Source organism: Staurois parvus, unplaced genomic scaffold (genome assembly GCF_062004578.1).
Source record: "Staurois parvus isolate SC_StPar_1 unplaced genomic scaffold, SC_StPar_1.0 ptg001103l, whole genome shotgun sequence".
Taxonomy (NCBI): Eukaryota; Metazoa; Chordata; class Amphibia; order Anura; family Ranidae; genus Staurois; species Staurois parvus.
The window spans coordinates 222,975-233,160 of NW_028318899.1; positions in this window are offsets into that span (position 1 = coordinate 222,975).

Consider the following 10,186-nt stretch of genomic DNA (forward strand, 5'->3'; position numbering starts at 1 on the left):
CAGTGATCTTATGCCCAGTGGCACTGACTTTGCAGCACTGCTACATGCTGTGGATCCCGCGGCTACTAGGAATAAGAGGCGGAGTGCAATTGGTATCACTCCGCCTGACATTCCCGACAGACGTTTAGATAAGGTATTGGCTTGGCTGGTGCCTCCATGAAACTGGCACCTCTCTCTCCACAGCTGGCTCTACACGCCTGGAACAGTTATTTAACTTGGGTTGTAGATTGTGTCATCTCCAGGGGAAGATCCCTCCTTGCACAGACTTTCTTATGGAGTCATGGAGTCATCTTCCTCCTAGCCAGGATCTCTTCCAGGCTAGTCCTTACTTCTCGGAGACCTCCACACTACTGCTCCTTTGAGTTCAGCACATGGCTGTGTTCATGTCCTTTCTTCCTTCCCTCTACTTCCTGCCAACATCACTTCTTGCTCCACCGCCTTCCGTGAAACCAGTCAAACATGTAAATTAGCATGCTTCTAAAAGCTTCTAAAAACAATACATGGTAACTAAATTGTATTACTCCATATCTTTATGCTATACACAAATCACTAGAATAGCCACAGCAACACATGCCAGTGTCACAAATGCCTTCTTGAAGTGTCCCCGATATCCTCATCCACTCTCACAGGCCGGCAACGTGCCATTAGGCTGAGACTGGCAGAAGATAAATCAAACTTTTCTTAAGGTGCTTCCCTTTAATAGCCACCTCTTAGTGATTGGCCAAAGTAAAATACACTCACCGGCCACCTTTTTAGGTACACCTTGCTAGTGCCAAGAAAATCCCCCCACACCATTACACCACCACCAGCCTGAACCGTTGATACAAGGCAGGATGGATCCTTGCTTTCATATTATTTACGCCAAATTTGGGCACCAATTCACAAAAAGAACATTAGGGAACTGGACCTGGTGATTGACAGCCAAGGCTTCAAAAGGGCGGCATGGGTAGGGCGCGCGCCCCGTACCTGAAACTGCAAATTCACGTATACATACGTGATTTTGCGCACCCGTGCCGCCCTGTAGCAGTATTTCTGCTGTAGGATGGACGGGAAGCGGTTAAAAAGCACATTGCAATTTCTTAATGCATGCAATGAGCTTTTTGAATTATCGAGGTGGAGATAATGACATCATCACCATGCCTCTCCACCTCATCCAGTCGGAGAATATTACAAAGTGTTCTCGTGCTGAGGTTCCACTAGATTTTAGTTAGTTGTATCAAAGTAAAGGGGGCTGAATACAAATCCACACTTTTCAGATAATTGGCTATAAAACATTTTGAAAATCATTTCTCATTTTCCTTCCACTTCACAATTATGTGCCACTTTGTGTTGGTCCATCACATAAAATCCCAATAAATTACATTGCCGTTTCTGGTTGTAACGTGACGTTTTTGGTCTATCACATAAAATCCCAATAAAATCCATTGACGTTTCTGGTTCTAATGTGACGTTTTATGTCTATCACATAAAATCCATTGACTTTTTTGGCTGTAACATGACCTTTTTGGTCTATCGCATAAAATCCCAATAAAATCCATTGACGTTTCTGGTTCTAATGTGACGTTTTATGTCTATCACATAAAATCCATTGACATTTCTGGTTGTAACGTGACGTTTTTGGTGTATCACATAAAATCCATTGACGTTTTTGGCTGTAACATGACGTTTTTGGTCTATCACATAAAATCCCAATAAAATCCATTGACGTTTTTGGCTGTAACATGACGTTTTTGGTCTATCACATAAAATCCATTGACGTTTTTTGTTGTAACATGACATTTTTGGTCTATCACATAAAATCCATTGACGTTTCTGGTTGTAACGTGAAAAAATGTGGAAAATATCAAGGGGTATGAATACTTTTTCAAGGCACTGTAGTTACATTGTTCCAAGCTGAATCAATGTACCTGCAAAAATATCCATACCTTAGTAAATATCCATACCTTTCATCAGTCAGAGCTCAAGCTGGCCACAGCCTAGCTGCTCATTATATCCGGAGTAGGGATGTTCCAGCTTAGGGCTCATGTACACTGCAGCTGATAAACTTACGTTCAGGAGCTGTTCAGCGTTTTTTTTCCAGCAGCCCCTGAACTCTCCTTTATGTTTTCCTATGTGTCCATGTACACATCATCATTTACAGGCTGTTGAGTTTACAGTCGTTTTCTTGAACGCACCAAAATTGCGTTCAAGAGTAGATTTTACCGGTGTCTATCACATAAAATCCCAATAAAATCCATTGACGTTTCTGGTTCTAAGGTGACGTTTTATGTCTATCACAAAAAATCCATTGACATTTCTGGTTGTAACGTGACGTTTTTGGTTTATCACATAAAATCCCAATAAAATCCATTAACGTTTTTGGCTGTAACATGACGTTTTTGGTCTATCACATAAAATCCCAATAATATCCATTGACGTTTTTTGTTGTAACATGACATTTTTGGTCTATCACATAAAATCCATTGACGTTTCTGGTTGTAACATGACGTTTTTGGTCTATCACATAAAATCCCAATAAAATCCATTGACGTTTTTGGCTGTAACATGACATTTTTGGTCTATCACATAAAATCCATTGACGTTTCTGGTTGTAACGTGACAAAATGTGGAAAATATCAAGGGTTATGAATACTTTTTCAAGGCACTGTAGTTACATTGTTCCAAGCTGAATCAATGTAACTGTGCAAAAATATCCATACCTTAGTAAATATCCATACCTTTCATCAGTCAGAGCTCAAGCTGGCCACAGCCTAGCTGCTCATTATATCCGGAGTAGGGATGTTCCAGCTTAGTGCTCATGTACACTGCAGCTGCTAAACTGACGTTCAGGAGCTGTTCAGCGGTTAACCGCGTTTACAAGCATTTGCATTTAGATGCATTTTTTGACAGGTGTATATCCAGATGCTGTCCAGAACCTTTTTTTTTTTATCAAAAATGCATGCAAAGCATTTTCCTTGTATTCAAATAGACCCGGTACACCAGCGCAGTCAGTTCCAGGTTTAATGTGAAGGATAAAATGGTAGAATGTGCCGCATAATGCTCATGATGGGATCCATAGTGAATACAACCAGAAAAGACAGCTATTCTCAACACATACTGCTCTCTCTGCTTCTGCTCTCTCTATTTTTCTCAAAATGTCTGAAATAGTTAATTATTTACTATTTTTCAGGGCATTCTGGGCATTTGGGAAGGTTTCCTGAGGTTATATTTTAAAAATGCTTCTAAACGCAAAAGTGCATAAACGTGGTATGCAAACGTGGCTAAACTGAAGTTTTTTCGACCTACATTTTCTAGCAGTCAGTTTCCAGTGGTCAGAAGAGTTTTCCAAACAGCCCGTGCCCTTAGACATATCTGGAATGTATCCATGCAGACTTGTAGCATTGCTGATAGGTTTGCTTTAAGGCATGGTGTCTCTTTTAGAAAAATACTAAAACTCGCCAGATTGTCAGTCTGGGCCTTGTAGGAAAGTACAGTAGATCCCGGCATGGTTGGATGCTGCCCAGTGTTTTCATGCTGTCTGTGGACATAAAAGGGTAAAGCATGCTGTATGGTATAAATTATGCAGAGTGTAATAAACATCCGCAGAGTACATTACTGCAGAGATAATGCTAATGAGCATTCTGCGGATTTGTCGTTTCTCCCAGATAACCCAACCAAAGGCCAATTCTCTTATTTATTCCTCCTCTTATCTCTGCCTCTTCATTTTTATAAGCTCGAGATGCAATAAATTGAAGGCCCTTAACTAGAAACATAGGGGCACGGAAGTGAGATTATCACTTGCATTACTGGTAAAGCATGAAATAGACACTTAAAGGATAACGGTGCTTTTAAAATACATTATCTCTTCTAATACATCCAGAGCAACTTAGCATATGAAACCCTTCTCTTCTGCATCATCTCTCTCTGTGCTTCCAGTACCGCCCCAGGTCTGTGCAAGGACCGCATTGTTTGCATTTAACATGTCTGCATCTTTCCTGTAACTGCAGACAAGATCAAGGAAGGAACCTACTCCATATACTTGTTAGGCCCCATGTACACAGGACGTTTCTGAACGATGGAAACTGACTGCTGGAAAACGTAGGTTAAAAAACATCTGTTTAGTCGCGTTTGCATATCACATTTATGTGCGTTTGCGTTTAGAAGCGTCTTTTAAAGATAAGCACAGGAGAATCTCCCAAATACCCAGAATGCACTGAAAAGTGGTAAATTATGAACTATTTCAGACTGTTTCAGAGAAATACAGAGAGTAGAAGCAGAGACAGAAGTATGTGTTGAGATAATTAGGTGTGAGTTGCTCATTAACATTTCTTTTGTTTCCAAGGGTGGGAAAGGTGTCTGGTGGAGGGAGTCATTAAGGTCACCTGGCAAGGGGTCTTCATGAGGAATTTGAATTGTGAATGGGCATCAACATATCTTTTGTTTCCAAGGGTGGGAGAGGTGTGAGGTGTGAATTGGTCATTACAATGTGTGACAAGCTTGGTAGGAACATCCCGTGTTCAGTGTTTTGTCCATCTGAGCACCTTGAAAACTCTTTACATGCATTTTGCATGATGAAAAAAGGCTCTGGACAGCATTGGGAACTGGAAGAGTTAAAAAAAAAAATTTCAAATGCAAACGCTTATAAACGCCCCTGTCCAGGGGGCGTACCTCATTGCCGGGCAACGAGGCCCGCCAGCTCCGGCCCGCCCCGGTTGCCTAGACGACCAGGGAGCGTCCAACATCAGCTTAAGAAGCTGATGCCGGGCACTTCAGGGGTATTCACCGCTGCGCAGCCACCGAAGGAGCCCCAGCTGCGGCGGGACCTTCATAGCCAGACTCTGCAGAGACCCAAGCCTGCCTAAGACCCCCCCAGAGAAGGGGAAGACTGCCTGCTAGCCGCCAGAGATCCAGGGACCCCCAGCCTAGGGGAGAGAGTGCGAGACTGCCTGATAGCCACCAGGGATCCAGAGACCCCCAGCCACTGCCTGCCAGCTGCCAGAGATCCAGGGACCCCCAGCCTAAGGGAGAGAGTGCGGGACTGCCTGCCAGCTGCCAGAGATCCAGAGACCCCCAGCCTAGGGGAGAGATTGCGGGACTGCCTGCCAGCTGCCAGAGATCTAGAGACCCCCAGCCTAGGGGAGAGATTGCAGGACTGCCTGCCAGTCACCCGAGGACCCAGCCCAAAAGGAAAGACTGCATGCACGATCCGAACTCCAACAGGTATTCCACGTTCTATCCCTGGAAGACCAGGCACCCTTTCGGATCCGTGAGTACATGCTCTCTCCCTGTTTTACATGAACTGTTCCTGTGCTGACCCCCCACCCCCCCCTGTTGGATTACAATTGCTACAGAGACTCTTCCTTGGCTCTTGGTGTTGGACTATAAGTGTGTTGGCCCCTCTTTGCTGCCCTTTACTGGTGTATTCACCCTCCCTGCGAATTCCCCTATTAAGTGACTGTCATCTGTTTGTCTCAATAAAGCTTTGTGCATTTGCCATCTACTCTCTGTGTTCTGTCCTGCCTATCCTCCATCACTGGGGCATCTCATGGGGCCCCCTACTGACCCTGGACCCTCGGGCAGTGCCAGAGTGCCCAAATGGTCAGTCCGCTCCTGACTGTGCTGTACTCATATAACTCCTGGAGTTCACAGATTTCTAGGAGCAGGCATGCATCACTTTAACCACTTGCCCTCCAGAGGATTTACCCCCCTTCCTGACCAGGCCATTTGCTGCATTACTTTAACTGACAATTGCGTGGTTGTGCAATGCTGCACCCATATTAAATTTACGCCCTTTTTTCCCTACAAATTGATCTTTACTTCAATGGTATTCAGTGTTATTTATGTTTTGTGTATTGTTTCCTACAATGCTGAGGTGGCTGCTTATCCTTTTTTTTTTTTTTTTTATTATATATCAAAGGGCAGAATTGTTTAAATATTTTAATGGTATTTGATCGCCTGTGCGTTTCTTAATTTTTGCTTCTAAAAAAAGACCGACAATTTTGAGAAACAACCCCAATATATTTGACTTTTTGTTATTAAACAAATCCAGTAAAAAAAATTTTAAAAATCAGATTTCGTCATAAATTTAGGCCAAAATGTATTCTGCAACATGTCTTTGCTAAAAAAAATTCCAAATACATGTAAATTAATTGGTTTACGTGAAAGTTATAGTGTTTACAAAAGTCGGTATTGATGCTGGAATTTTTTTCAATTTTTTTAATGGTAATGTTGGCGATCAGCGACTTATAGTGGGACTGCGGCAGACATTCTGACACTGGGGGGGGGGAACTGACCTAGTGTTACTGACATCCCCAGTGACACAAATACAGTGATCAGTGCTAAAAAAAAAAAGCACTGACACTGTACTAATGGCACTGGTTAGGAAGGGGTTAACATGAAGGGCGATCAAAGGGCTAACTGTGTGCTGGAAGTGTTTTACTGGGGGGCAGTGTCTGTGTGCTTCACTGTAAGCATATTGCTTTGGATGGCTATGCTGTGCACAGCCATCCAAAGCAGTGTACCTGAGCTAACAGGGAGGAGAACTGTTAGCAAACAAAACAGTTTCCCCCCCCCCGTCGGAGATCGTTGGAAATCACCGGACCGACGAGTAATCAGCTGATTAATAGCCGCTGCCGTGACTGTCAAAAGGCTGTTGTGGCCGCGGCTGTTAATCATCTCATGGCGGCACGAGTAGGGCACGCAAGCGGCTCGCGCACACCCCCTACCCGGATATGCAAAATCATGTGTGTATATACAGTATATATATGCGTGATTTTGCACACCCGTGCTGCCGTGTAGCAGTATTTCTGCTATAGGGTGGATGGGAAGCAGTTAAATACATGAAGCCACCACATATCTCCAGACCAAGGCTGAAAGCAAGGATGGAATCAGGAACTATGATTTCCTCACTTACATATCTGGAATCACATGCAATAGGACATGGTCAGGGAATACACTCAAGAGGTGGTATCAAAACGTTTCGAGACTAGTTTGTAACACGCCAACAGATGGCAGCACAAGGCTGCACACACAGTCACAGGGAGCACTAACCTTCATAAGTCAATGTGCCAAAAGACAGTGTCCTGTGTACATCGGGAGATGTACAACTGGTGCTATTCTGACCACATGCATTACCACGTCTGCTATTTCATCATGGACAGCAGAATGGATAGTTAGAATAAAGAATAAACGTGAAATTCTACATGAAATTCTGCATGCAACTGGGCATATCTGCCAGAGACGTTTGATATGATTCAGCAAGTTTATGACAATTTTGCAATGAGTCGTTTGAGGTGTTTCGAGTGCGCAGAAGAACATCACTGGAAGATGACGAGAGATTAGGAAGGCCTTCAACAAGCTCATCCCCCCAAAAAATGTCAAAACCTTTCGGCAACCTGTGCATGATGATCGCCAGAGAACAATACACAACATTGCTGCCATTGTTGGTTTGTCACCGTTTTGGCAACATTGCGGAGATCCAGCGCAATTCACAGAAGGTGCTTGACACATGTCATGGAAATTTTGTATTATTGGTCGAACTTTAAATGTGTCATATATTCGTGTTATTCATATGTCTCTCGTGTGGCTTAATTAAAGCTCTGAAGGCTGCAATTGGGCCATGCGCATGTACAATGTATGTATTACAGTACTCAGCTCGGTAATGGATGAGATGGCAGATCTGCGCTTATAGACCGGCGTGTATACCACCACGGCATTCCATGCGAATGCTGCTGTCAGTAGACCGTGGGCCTGTATCCACATATCAGCAGCATGGTACCACATGGGCTTCATAACGCAATGCGCAAGCGGTGTGAACTCCACGTGTAGGCTTATGCATATCTTACAACCCATTACTAATCTGAACTGTATCTTGGATGGATGTGTTTTAATAAAGATCGTATCGGGCCCATCCAGGTACAGACTGATATTTTTAGGAGATGCTTGTGCAGAGAATTTTACATACCAATAGAAGCTAGTAGGACAGGAAATATGACCTCAGATGGCTCATAGGGGGGAAGGGGAGGAAGTCTGCTGACCTCAGAAGACTCATGGGGGAGGACCAGTGATAGATAATAGCAAAGGCTATGCTCCAATTGGAATGTACATCCTCTGTATAGGCAATCCCCATTGCATTGTTCGGTGGGAGGGGATTGACTTTATTCATGTGGGGGGCATGTGTGTATTTTTAATAAAACAGAGAGCTGGGTCTAAAATCGGCCCTTATGTGGATTGCAACCAGCCTTAGAGTGTCGTGTGATCATTCTAGGGTAACGGAGCTCCAATTCTCCCACAATTCAACAGAACCAAAGTATTTGGATGGGCAGGAATCGTGTAGTTTAGCTGCAGTCGTGGTAAGCGGGATTCGCACAGCTTTATGGGGGATTTCTGCACATCCAACTGCGAGTACTCACGGTAAGGAGAAATTCGTTAAAGCGAATTTCCAAGACAGGGAGAACCTGATCTATGGGGCATTGTGATTGGAAAACCTGATGTATGGGGACATTGTGATTGGGACACCTGATGTATGGGGACATTGTGATTGGGACACCTGATATAAGGGGGCACTCTGATGGAGACACCTCAGTGATGGGGACACCTGATGCAGGCTGGTAGTGGCCCCAGTAAATTACTCTGCCCAGGGGCCCATGATGCTATTAAGATGGCACTGTTTAATACCACTTTAAAATGTAAGTTTATGTGAAGAAAAAAAAAAAAAAAAAAAAAAAAAACAGGCAGGATTTTAATGCAGAAGATACAGTACATACTATATGCCACTCCTGCATGAAAATTCCATTACTTGCCCGTGTGCCCTGTACACTGAGCTGTGTATAAGCAGTTCAGTGTATGAATTGCAGCAATAACAAGATAAACGCCTGTGCATGCACGGGAGTGATGTCATTTTAGTCAGGCTAAATAAAATGGCCCGCGGATGGGAAAACGGAAGCTGATCCGACCGAAGATGACAGCTGGGGAGCTCCGGTTGATGACAACGCTGGATGGAAGGTGAGTATACTTCCGCATTAAACACTTCATCTCTCGTACCTTTAGGCGTCATTCATGTGGCTGTTAGAAAAATGTATATACAAGACTTTTTTAAATTACAGATCTGAATGTAGCTGCATTGTTTTCAATGGAGCCAGTCCATAACACAGAATGCAAAACTCTGCATCCAAGGGCATGCACTTCACGTGCCTAGGTGTATAAACGCATGCATACGGGTTTGTAAGCACCTAATGTAAGCCTAAACAAAGCGGAAAATAAATCATATAAACAAATGATGTACGCATACGTGTCTTAAACGCATTTAAACCCATCTATGTGCAAATACTTCACAGATCACTACGCAGGAACTTTTCTTCTTGAAAATACGTGTGTAATAACATCAGTAGATTTTTTTTATGGCCATACAAATGAAGCCTTATGGGTTCCTGCACCCGGTACTGATGTACGCACACCAGATATTCCTGGCAGAAAGTTTCTGCATAAACAAAAGGATGGGCTGTATAGTACAGCCATATATTATTATTATTATACAGGATTTATATAGCACCAACAGTTTGCGCAGCGCTTTACAATATAAGGGGGGGGGGGGGGCGGTACAATTACAATACATTTCAGTACAGAAGGAATAGGAGGGCCCGGTTCAAGGAGCTTACAATCTAAAGGAAGGGGGAGGTGATAGCTGCGGGGGGGATGATCTGGTGGAGGTGATTCAAGTACAGTTCTTAGGTGGAGGTGGGGTAGGCTTCCCTGAAGAAGTGAGTTTTCAAAGATCGCCTAAAGGCAGACAGGGTGGGGGCTGACTGGACATGCTGTGGTAGGGAGTTCCAGAGGATGGGGGAGGCTCTGGAGAAGTCCTGGAGGCTAGTGTGGGAGGAGGTGATGAGGGAGCTAGAGAGGAAGATATCATGGGAGGAGCGGAGTGGGCGATTTGGGCAGTATCTGTGGATGAGGTTGGCGATGTAGCTAGGGGCAGTGTTGTGGATGGCTTTGTATGCTGTGGTTAGTATTTTGAATTTTATACGTTGGGTTAGTGGAAGCCAGTGGAGGGATTGGCAGAGAGGGGCAGCAGTCGCTGATCGGTCGGTAAGGTGTATGAGTCTAGCAGCAGTCGCTGATCGGTTGGTAAGGTGTATGAGTCTAGCAGCAGTCGCTGATCGGTTGGTAAGGTGTAAGAGTCTAGCAGCAGCATTCATACTAGACTAAA